Source organism: Microtus pennsylvanicus, chromosome 8 (assembly GCF_037038515.1).
Source record: "Microtus pennsylvanicus isolate mMicPen1 chromosome 8, mMicPen1.hap1, whole genome shotgun sequence".
NCBI classification, from domain to species: Eukaryota; Metazoa; Chordata; class Mammalia; order Rodentia; family Cricetidae; genus Microtus; species Microtus pennsylvanicus.
Genome location: NC_134586.1, coordinates 108,814,689 through 108,827,241, shown reverse-complemented (window position 1 = coordinate 108,827,241; position 12,553 = coordinate 108,814,689). Strand labels below are relative to the sequence as shown.

General features: G+C 40.2%; 1 pseudogene; it reads left to right on the top strand.

Moving 5' to 3' along the window:
• Positions 1-3,138: 3,138 nt before the first annotated feature.
• Positions 3,139-9,111, top strand: LOC142855735 (SH2B adapter protein 1 pseudogene; annotated as a pseudogene).
• Positions 9,112-12,553: the final 3,442 nt, after the last annotated feature.

The window sequence follows — 12,553 nt, the reverse complement described above, 5'->3', positions numbered from 1 at the left end:
CCTTACTAAATACATGATATAAATTATGGAGGGAAATATAAGTTATTTCATACTAAATACCTATAGATTTAACAAGGGACACCATTCACTGCCCTGCAGGGATTTTGTTGCTGTGATGATGTGATAAAAATGAAGCCATTTTTTATTTTTAATTATTTTATATTTATTTGCTTGTTTGTTTAGTATTGGGTGAGTGGAGACTGGACACATGCTGCAGCATGCCTGCGGAGATCAGGGGACAGTCTGGAGGCCTCCGCATGTTCTTTCCACATAGTGGAGCCTTGGGTTGGAACTCAGGTCATCTGACTTGGTGGGAGCATCTTGACCCACTAAACCATCTCATTAACCTTGAAGCCATATTTTTTTTAAAGAATCACCTAGTGCTTAGATGAAATTCCATAAAATTTCAATTAAGTTTCAGGTTGATAATGAATTATTTTAGTTTATAATGTTATCATGATTGCATAACTGAAATGCTGTTATTTATTTCACAAGTTCCCTTAATATTGTTTATGAGCAGTATAACTTTGTAATTAAATATTTCTAACATGCTTGCTTTATATAAGTGAACAGGATTCTGTAGTTACTGGAAGCTGATGGAAAGATTGATAGTTATTGAGTGTGCTGGTGTGAAAACTTCATTTTACATACAATAATTTGACAATCTTTAAAATTCAAGGATATGAAAGCAAGTATAGGGTCCTGGACTCAGCTGTAAACTAAAATAAGCCTACCAATATTTACATATGAAAAACAGCTACATAATTTACCAGGAACTTTCTAAGTTACTTTTGGAAGATTTAAGCGAGTACAATATGTTAAAATACTTCTGAACTACTTGAAAAAATATTCAACATAGTAAATTATACTACTTTCACATGAGTGCCTAATTTTTGGGCAATCAGAAGGCAGAAAGAGAATTCTAAATGGCTACAGATCATTAATGATAATTATTATTATATCAGCTAAAGTGGAGAAAGCATAGGGTAGGTCCTTGAGAAAGTGGTTGAATTCTAAGTGGCACACCTGCAGAGAACTTCAGCATTTGATGCCTGCAGTGTGTTTAATGGACAGTGCTTTAGATCTAGGGGAGCACAGATGCCTGTGTGTATTCTTCCATGCCTAGTCATACTTGGATTCACAATATTACAAATATACCTTTTTTCTTAAAGATAGCAATTGCTAAATGAAGTTTGTGAGAAACTCCAGTCAGGATGTGTTTCTCTCGACAGTGTAGATGAGTTACACACTTAAGCCTTCCACTGTTACCCAAGTTCTATGTTCTTCTCTCTTCCTTTACACATCCCTTCCTCTGATGCCCTTTCTCTCGAGCCACTCTACACTCCATCACTTCCACTCTCAAGTGTTGGACTTGAGGAAAGTTTTTTTTTCCATTCATTAATATCCTACTTATTTTTTCCATCTCTGAAATTTGCTTATTTAGTCACTATATTTAATTTTTCTTGCTTTGATTATAAAGAGACGATCAAGATGGTACTATTGAATTCTGAGATGTCAATGAAATTTTGATACTCAGTGTGTCCTTGTTTCACATTGATTCTTTCTACCCCTAGGACATGTGAGTTCAATTCACTGTCATGTGACTTCAAATACTTTTGGGTTTGCCCTTTAAATGAAGACTTTGTGGTGTTTTGCTGGTTTTCTTTTGTTCAAATGTATTTATTTCCCATACCCTTTGCTTTTTAAACTACTGTCCCCTCCTTTTTAACATACTTTTCTGTCTCATTTTTCTTTCAGAACACTCTTCATCCTGTTGCATCTGCCTGAAAGCCTTTTTGGTAAAGATAGTACAAACTCAAGCATACGTATGTTCAGAAACAGGATTTTAATAATAAAAGAATATTAGATATTTCTACTGTAACTTCACAAATTAGAAGAGTAGTCATTTGTTTTTATCACGTGTGTGTGTGTGTGTGTGTGTGTGTGTGTGTGTGTGTCTTAAGGCAGGGAAATAGTGCAAGCGCAAGCAAGCACATGCAAACTCACAATGAGTAAGCAAAATTAACCAAGACAACCTGTCAGCGAATCAGAAGCAGAGTAACTAATGATGCACTCTCCTAGCCAATCACAACATCAGTGAGCACGGGTTTCAAAAGGACCAACCGGAAATGTTCCTACAGCAACTTAATTTCCCTAACCCCATAAACACCCCCCCCACGCCACTTTTTACAATAAGGAGGTTCTGTATGGGAATATCCCAGAGTCTGGGCAGTTGACTCTGTGTCATCTCATTACCTGCCCCTCTACAAACAGGAAGCACACAACAGGCAGCAACAATAAGCTTGCAAATACTAAAACTGGCGCCTGAAGAGAATTGAGCTTCTTACTTTGCTCGGTTTTTTGGTCCTCCTTACCCTCTTTTGGGCATATTTCTTTCTTGCTTGCTGCCCTGGCTGCAGTCCCTGTTTTGACTCTCTGTTGGTGTCTTGAGTTTTCCCACTTAGGCTCTTTTCAGTGAGTTGACTTCTATTTTCATATTCTAAGCCCTTGGTGAGTTGTGGCTTTTTTTCCCCCCATCCCTATAATTTCGTTTTTCCCCCTTGTTTTTCATCCTAGTTAGAAACTTTCCATCGTGACTCACTTCATCATGGCACCTCCTCATAAGGGCTGACCACTGGAGACACTGTGTGAGCATATAGCTGTGGCCTAACAAACTGCAGAAGTCCCTCGCTATAAGCAGGGCACTCAGTCCTCAAAGACTACTTTCCCTTTCCCTTACGTCTTCATGCAGACTCCCTCACGTTGCCTGATGACTTTTGCCTGCTGCCTCTCCCCGGGATTGTCTGAAGGCTCTCTGGCTTTATGGGAATTCTGGTTGCACTTTGGAGTATAGACTGTTGGACTTCCTCTCCTAGTCTCTCTTCTCAGTTAATCCAGCTGTATGACCACATGTTAAAGGCCTTTAGGACCATGACCAGCTTCTTAATTCGTGGAAAGACTTTGTCCATTTGATTGTGGTTGAATCTCCTTTCCTTTTGGGGATTGGAATGTTCTCCGCAAGCTTGACCCTGAAGCTGAGTGTTTGGACCGAGATGTAGTTGTTGCTGCTCGCTCCGTGTTTTCTGCCCTCTTTCTTCTTTGCTGCCACTCCTCACGAGCTCCTCCTAGGGTCCCATCATGAATGGTGTCCCTTCCCCAGGGGATGGGACTTTCCCTTCTGTCAGTGCTGCCACTACCCTCTCTCCCAAGTTGGCAAGAGTTCTGTAAGTCCCATGCAAGGGCCTCTACCTTGGATCTCGCCTACCGATTTCACTGTATCTACCTGGCCTCCCATCCACAATATTGAGAGCCTAGATCAGAAGCTGCCTTTCCTGGCCGTTTTGCTGAGCTATTCCTGCAGCATGTCGAAGCTGAGGTGACCCAGGCCTTGGGCTCACTCTCCCCAACTGTCTTGGTCCCATTGGGGTGTGGTGTGGAGATTGCACTACCACATGACTTGTCCCTTGATAGCTGCAGGGTGGGCGGGGCCCTGGCTGTGTTGGGCCTATCTCTATCTTCTGAGGACCTAGCCGGCCCCCTTCCTTCTTCAATCTGTTCCTCCTGTACAATGTCCTGAAAGCTGAAACTCAAGAAATACTTCCCTTCCTACCCTTGTTTAGTGGGCTGCTCAGTCAGAAGTACTATATGAGGCATCCCACAGTGACAAGGAGTGGTTGACACTTTCTCCCCAGCTGGGCCTCTGAAGAACACATCAGCCCCCCCCCCCCTCGGTCCCAGGTGGAAACAGCAACTCCAACTTTTCTGATGGTGTTGGTACAGTTGATAGGGGATTGGCTAGTGATGACACATCCCCTGGAAAGAGATGAACTCAGCATTTTGAGAAGCTGAGGCTGAGTCATTGAGGGGAAACCTTGACCAACAGAGCAGGAATGACACAGAAAAGAGTGACTCAGTTTTAGGCTGAAGAAGCTGCCCGTGACTCAGCAGGACTAGGTTATGGAAGAGAGGTGGCTGAGCTGACCATAGAGGGAGGAGGGCAACCTCTGTGGCAGAAGTGTCACCTACTGCTTTAAAGCGAAATTGAAGGAGGAGAAGTCTCTTGGAGTTCTTCATGCCACTCAAGGCATCCCAGTCCTGACTCAGCATTTCCTGTTCTACTCTCACTGATTTCTGCACAGCCACAGCCCTAGAGATACCTGACAGGGAGAATACGTTTGTGGTTAAGGTAAAAGGTTCTTCAGAGTACATTCTGAAGACAACTGATGAACTTCATATGAAGACCTAGATGTCTGACATCCAGGAGTGCCTAAGCTCAGGACTCCATCCTGCTATCAGCTCCCATCCCATGAACCTTCCCCTGGCCCTGTGAACCTCGTTCCTCATAAAGGATAACACAGACAGCCTGGAGTTGCCCTGCCTATATTGTTCAAAGAGTCTGCTCAGCCAGGATCTGCTGCTGGGCCCCAGCTAAAGTAATGATTGCCTGTTGCAGGGGGTTTATGAGGAGGCCCTTCTGACTGGCCATCAGCATCCTTCTCCCTTTGTTCTGCCTCCATTGCTGGGTCCCACTTTGACTCAATGGAATTGCTCCTTCTGGAGTTGTTCCTTCACATTCCCATTGAGAAGGGGCCTCCAGCAGAGACAGTTCAACACCTCTCAATCCTCTACCCTACCCTGAATACTTCAGAAGGAAGCATAGAGTCATTCCTGTTCTGGGGGAGTCAGAGGGTACTGACAGGGATCAGCCCCTCTCACTATATCATTGTATAGCATACCATGGTATGCTTTCTTGACTCAAGGCTGCCCAGTTAGTGCCGGAAGGAAACACTGGCTCCTAAACTATCTTCCTGGTATGTCAGAGTGAGACAAGACATGGTGAATAGGTCTTCACTTTCAACTTCCAGGGCAGGACCAAGCATCTAAATTTGTCATTGAATGAGGAGGGTCACTCCGAGGTCCAACATCTGTGGTTCTGTTGTAATAGGAGCGGTGGGCTGCTTTCCCAGCACCCGGCCGCCCGCACGGCTAGCTTTACCCGAAATAATTACATGGAAACTGTATTCTTTTAAACACTGCTTGGCCCATTAACTCTAGCCCTTACAGGCTACTTCTCATATCCTGATCAACCCATCTCTAATAATCTGTGTAGCATCAGTCTTATCGGGAAAGATTCAGCATGTCTGACCTGGCAGCTTGCTTCATGGCGTGTGCCCCTGAGAGCTGATCTATGGCATCTGTCTGAGGCATCTTACCTCACTTCCTCTTCCTCCCAGCATTCTGTTCTGTTTACTCCCCCCCCCACCTATGTTTTAACCTATGAGGCCAAGCAGTTTCTTTATTACTTAACCAATGACCTTCCTCCATCATGGTTCTAGTCCATTTTCTATATGCTTGAACACTTCCGAGTATATTGGTGTAGAATGTCCTTCTTTCTATGTGTTGCTTTCCTTGGTTGAATAAAGAGACCTTAGCATTTTGATAGGGTAGGCAGGAAAGACAGAACTGGATGCTGGGAAGAAGAGCAGAGTCAGGCAGATGCCATGGAACTCCAGCCTGAGACAAACGCTGGTTAGGAATAAAGAGAGAGAGAGAGAGAGAGAGAGAGAGAGAGAGAGAGAGAGAGAGAGCTGGGAAGGCCAGTGGTTTTCTCTGGGTACCCAAAAAGTCACGCAATAACCTGTTCCAGTCTCTTTAAGGTCATTGCCTGAAGGAGGTTCTCTATCACCTCCCCCTTGTGTCTAAATAAGAGAGTTCCAAACTCAGTAAAAAACGATGTACACAAGGAACAGATATCAAGTATAAAATTACAACCCGCATAAACAGTATTAAGCAAGGAATGTATGCTAGGTATTTTAATAAACATTCTGTTATAAGGAGTCTAAGTCTTTCATTGGAAATGGCTTGGCTAAATCATAGGAGGAAGGTAACTATGGCTATCTAGTCTTCAAACTCATTGAAGGCCTGAGAAGGAAGAAGATAATATTACTTGAGTAGGCAGGAAGTGCAATCAAGCAGCTTCCAAAATGTGCAGTATATGACAGAGACAACTGGCTACCTGAGCAATCACCCAAAGTCTCATTTGCAATGTTGAAGCAAACAACTTTGGCTAAGGCCTTGAGCATTTTCAGAGGCAGGAAATTTTTCAGAAACATCTTACCCTGTCTTGGCAAGGTTTGGCAGGTTTTTTTTCTTGTATCCTGTTTATCTAGTCTGAACACTATATACTTTGTCAATGGCTAAGGCATGGGCAGTTCCTTGCCCAAAGGCCAGTTGTGCCAAGAAGAAAATAAACTGCAAGTGGAGTGTCTCTGGTACTCAGTTTCTCTTGGAAATAGATTGGTACTCTCAAGAGCAATTGTTTTTCATGTCAATAGAACCCTAAGTTACTTAAGTGCCATATTCTACAGCTTTTTGAAGTGGTTGAAGATTACCTATCTGTGCAGAATATATTCTCTATGTATCTAAAGAACCTAATTAATCTGACTATAAGTATAGCAAACATGAGTGACTATTGACCTTAAAGACTAAGACTTTATATCAGAATATTAAAAATCTGTAAACTGTGCAGTAAATGGGGACAATAACCTCAAAATGCAAACAATGTATAAGTATCTTGATCAGAGGTAGAAATATATAATACAATATGATAAATGTATCCTAAAAATTGAATCATACAATATATCTTAAACATCTAAGGTTTTGTTTAAATGAATTATTAGAAGGTGTTATCCCAACAGCCAGTCATGACTGGAAATATCTCCTAACAATCTTTGAAAGTCATTAAGAGCCTACAACCAGTCTCTCCTAATTTGTGCCTTTTGTGTTCTAGTTTTCTGCAACCTATTTTGTAACCTAAGTAATTGTCAGAATCTCCTATTTGTATTTTTTCAGGAGCAATTTGTATGCGCATTTAGGTAAAACTTTCTTTACTTCTTCAAACATTCTTTCTAAAGTATCTGCATTTGAATCAGATAACAAATGCCATCCATGTACTGGTAAATTTTAGACTTAGGAAATTGCTTCTGTATTATTTCCAATGGCTGACTTACAAAGTATTGGCACGAGATTTGGCTATTGAGCATTCCCTTTTGGAGGACAGTCCACTGTTACCTCCTAGTAGACTGAGAATTATTATAAGTAGGCACTGTGAAGGCAAATTTTTCTTTGTCCTTTTCTTTTAAAGGTATAGTGAAGAAACAATCTTTAAATCAATAACTATGAGAGGCCATCCTTTTGGTAATAGAGAAGGCAGAGGCATTCCAGATTGTAGAGAGCCCATAGATTGACTAACCTTGGCAAGAGCTCTTAGATCTATCACTATCCTCTATTTTCCAGATTTCTTTTAAACAACAAATACAGGAGAACTCCAATGGCTGCTAGATTCTTCAATATGCTGAGAATCTATTTGCTCCTGTACCAGCTGTTCTAAAATCTGCAGTTTCTCTTCTGTTAAAGGCTCTTGTTTAACCCATATTGGTTTCTCAGTTAACCATTATAAAGGCAGGGCCATTAGTATCTCTAAAGGTTTGCTAGTTACTTTGTGTTCTTTTACAGCCTGAATGGCTGGTTATTGTTGTTTATAATACCTTATAATGTCTTCCCCCAAAACATAAGTTTTTGGGACTGTAGGAATGTTAATCTGGATATTCCATTGCAGTAATAGGTGAGAACCCCATAAATTCACTTCAATATTAGCTAATATCAGCCTTTCTCTTTATTCTTCTGGTCCCATGCAGTCAACCCATCTCATGGTTTGTTTCACTTGAGGATCAGAGTTAATGTCCCTTGCCAAGACTTCTTGGGAAGTCTCAAGTGCTTTTGGTTTTCCCCGTTCTTCTAAAATTTTTGGCTCTTTTCTCCAGTAACTCCTCCAAAGCAGTTGAAGTTTGTCTTTTGGGACCAAAGAGATTAATTGAAGCCAATTCTGCAGGGAAGCTTTATTGCCTAAGGCCCAGATGTTCACCATTTCCCTAACAAAAGGTGAATGTAATCCATAAGCCACTACTGCTTGTTTAGTTTCTTTTAGATCACTTATATGTATAGGTTCCCATGTATATTCTTTGACTACCCTAGGTTACTTGGTGAGAGATGGTCTTTCTGAGGAGATCACTGGATAGACTGTTTTAACTCTATGTAAGTAATCCTAGAGTTTGGCACATACTGATGAAGCTAAATAATGTCCTTGTACCTTCTGTCCCTGATCATGAATTTTAATAAATTTCTCAATCTTTTCAAATCTTTTTACTACTACCTTTGGTAAAGTCTGTATCTTCTGTCTGATGTTCTATTCTAATATCCTCACTGAGGATTCCAAAGTATGAAATATGTCCAGTGAAGATAATGTCTCATCCTCGGACATAATTGATGACTTACATATTACTGTCCTGAAGAAACACCTGATCTGTAAATCTATCAACTATTTGATAGATTCTGATTATTAAATTCAACAGCATGGATTCTCTCAGACAATTTCTCAGCACCCTCCATCATTGACTGGATTTTGTCCACCAAATTGGTTGTATTCTTCTCCACAATGCTGATTTTCCCCTTTAGCTGGTCATTATTAGTCTATAAAGACTATCATTTCTAAAAGTGGATATCAAACCGTTTTTAATGAGATAATATGAAAAACAAAGGTAAACCCTAGAATCAAATAAAGGGATGTAGGAGCAAAATCACATAAGCCTTACAAACATCCATAGCATAAGTAAAAAAAGCTATTAAATTCTTGGATTATTAAATTATTGATCATCGCTATAATTTTATAAATCTCACCTGTCATAAGGTGATTATAATAAATTGGAGTAGGTTCAATAACCATTATGGGCCAGCAGGTGTCACAGTTGTAGTCACATGGCTGGAAGATGCAAGCCAAGGACAGTCCTGAACTTGTTTTTGTGTGTTAGATACTGAAAACATTCTTTATTTAACACATTAAGAGTGTTTATTAAAGTGATCAAAGGGATTCTGAGAGTTGGTGACCAGGATAAAAAGAAAACCCTGAGACTTCTGTTGGTGCAAGTCTCAGAATATGCAGTCTGTAGGGATTCCTGGCTGGAGAAGCAGTGGTATATGGAAGGCCGCACTGAATTCCAGTGGTTCACAGGGCCTGGCAGCAGCTCTGGATCTTGGGCCATCTGCTGGAAATAAGGTACGGATAATCAGCACTCAGTGCTCCACATGCCTGTCACGGGGGCCCTGAAAAAAGGGTGGACTGGTTCCCATGACCCATGATGAAATGCCAGATGTTACTTAAAAGGGGGATGAGGACTCAAGTTGAAAAATCCCAAACTAACTCCAAAAGATTCCAGTTATTATCCTTTATTGTAAGTGGAAAACTCACAGAACAGGAAATGAAAAGTCCAGCCTCAAGGTGTATAACATGGGAACAAGAGAGACAGAGAGCTAGGTGGGCTGGTAGTTTTCTCTGGGTACCCAAAGGTCATGCCCTAAACGGATCCATCCTTGGTTGAAGGATGTTTTTAATCAGTGATGTGCCTTGGTTTATACTCGTTAAAATGAACAGGTTCTTATCCCCTAGGCAGATCTCCTCAATTTCAGTAGCATAGTAGCTGTCATTTAATAAGATAGATTGCCACAATACTTTTGTTCTCTTTGTCAAGGATACTTAAACAGCAGTAGAACCAAACCTGATAGAGACTTTGGTGTCTTTGTGAGTTAGCTTGAGAGCACTGTGGAGCACATTTAGGTCCTTTTCCAGAGTTAAGGTTGTAACAGGGAGTTTCTCTTGCTCATGCTCTATGTTCTCAGCTACCTTCCTGGCAAAGTCTATAAAAAATAAGCCTTTTGCTGCCCTTCAGGCCAGTCAGCAACTGCTTGTGGTACTTGGTGTAATCCCTGACCCTGGAGTTACAGTTATAGATATAAACAGCAGAAACATTGTCATAATAAAAGACAGGGAAAACAACAAACCATGGAGAGAGGAAGTCTGTTTTAAAGCAATTGCTAGGTCCAGTATAGGCAAGCTGGATAATCATTTCCCTCAGGACAGACAACTTTCTGCCCTCTGTCTTTTAAAAGTAAAGATAAAAGAAATGCCATACCAATAAAAAAAATGCCATCTGCCCAGCCACTATAGTCTTACAGATGCCAATAAAACTAATTTTGGAATAATAATAGAAGTTATCACAAGGAAAAGTCCTATATCCATCCAAGTTCTGGATCAGTACAACCAGGAGAGTTATTGGCAGTCCTTAAGGTATTGGAAATGACCCAGTCAGAACCTATGTAACAGACATGAGTTGAGTCATTGAATTTGTCTACCACATTCTTTGGCCAAGTATGGGATCACATAAAATCCTTACTAGACCCCTCTAAACTTTTTGCGTGGTGTTTTATGGGAGGGGTGGTAGTGGCTCTAATATTTCTACTTAAGTGTCTCCTACAGCTAAGATCCTGACAACAGCAGGTAAACAAGGCATCATTCTAGGTGTTAATGGCTATGGAGAGTACTAGACCAAAACCTCCAAGGGAGGTGGTCCATGCTTGTCTAATGCAAATACAGAAGGCCATTTAAAACCCTAGTTCTCCTGAAAGTGTCCTCTTGCTTCTGGATTTTTGGGACCTTCTGGAGACCCACTCCTTTGAGGACTGGTAATCAACGATTGGTAGGAGCCTGTCCAGTAGGCCAACCTAAGACAGGCACAGCCCTAAATTCTGGGAGGGTCCTCGAGGTGGGGCTATAAAAATTCATAACTCCCACTAGGTCTCCCAATAAAAACAAAATAGAAAGGGTGAGATAAGGCAGGGCAATAGCCCAAGCACAAGCAAGTTCATGCAAACTCACAATGAGTAAGCAAAATTGGCCAAGACAACCTGTCAGCAGACCAAAAGCACAGTGACTAATGACACCTACTTCTAGCCAATCACAACATACCAGCAGTGAGTGTCAGTTTCAAAAGGACAAACCAGAAACATTCCTGTGGCAGCTTAATTTCCCTAACCCCATAAAATCCCCCAAACATTTTACAATAAAGAGCTTCCATATTGGAATCTCTTGAGGTCTGTGCCATTGCTTCCATATCTTCTCACCCTGTTTACCCTGGGAAACAAGGATCACACAACAGGCAAACAAAAAGTCCACAAGACTACAATGTGTGTGTGTGTGTGTGTGTGTGTGTGTGTGTGTGTGTGTGTGTGATGAAATCACTTGAAAAGTAGAATAGAGCTTTGCTCTTGCCAAGGAAAACAACAGTAACATGAGGTGAGCTTACACATATCTTACATTTGTGCAGTATATATAGACAACCACATAGAAGATCATATATAAGATGAGAATCTTTCACTTTACCATTTTGTCACAATACTTTGCAAAAATAGAATACTATAAATATAATACACAATTTTTATTCTATAGTCCTTTGTAGATTTTAAGAGTTGAATATAGGAGAAAAGAAAAATATCACAATAAAAAAATAATATCCAGAGTAGATACATCTCAGTACAGTTTAGAAATATACAGGCCTTAATACTTTAGAACACTTCTCCTGTGATCTTACACCAGTTCAGTTCTTCAAACTCCTGGCTTGTGATTCTAAAACTGGCTATACAATATGCTGGACATAAAACATTTAAAGACAGGGAGGCTTGAGATAGCATAAGTCTTGTTACTGTTTTCCTGATGGACTATAACATCTTGAATCAGAAAAAAAAATCACCGATACAGCTCGGGAAGCAGAACTTTAAAGTGGGTCTCAGTGGATTATATTGCCTTTGAGGTACATAACTCAGGACAGGATGACTCTCGATTTCCAAAGCTGAGATATAAGTGAAGGTTCATTCACCCTGAAAATATCCTTGACTCTGTGGCAAATGGTTCACATAGAGTCCTGGGCTTTTGCTATCTGTTGCTATCAATATCTATAAGTAATGAATCTGTTCAATGGAGTGTGCTGTGTGCAAGCATATCTCATCTCACCAAAACCCAAATAAGTGTGTAAGAAATGTAAAGGTAAACTGTTTTACATGTAAGATACTAGTACAAAGAAAAGTAATATTCTTGCTTACTTGTTTAATAGCAGCAATGTATTAAAATCAAATATTTATTTTAAAAATACACTATAAACCACATAGTTTAGAACTTAATGAACTTCAAATGTACATATTGATATTTTCACAAAGGTAGAAGATAATATCAAGCTCACAATCTTTCGGTATTTCTTTAATCTTTTTCTCTATAGAATTATTCACTTTCTTGTGCTTTAACACCATCCAAACTAGTTTTGTCTAGATTTTCAATGCATGTGAGTGGAATAATTCAATTTGGCCTCTTGCAGTATCTTTTGCGTAACTTGATGTATGTGTGACCCGTTACTTTATTCTGAAAACAAGTGTGTGACAGTTTTGCACCTTCTACCCAATGTATAGATAGTAATCTCAATTTTACTTATTCTAATTGACATTGCCACCTTCTCATTATGGATTGATCTTTTTAGCCACCAGATGATTAATGATGTTTAATATCTATTTATATATGGATTGGTCATTAGTGTATCTCCCTGTGGAAAGCAGCCTATTCACATACTTTATTTTATTCTATTTAATTACCTATCTTTTAGAATAAATCATAGGA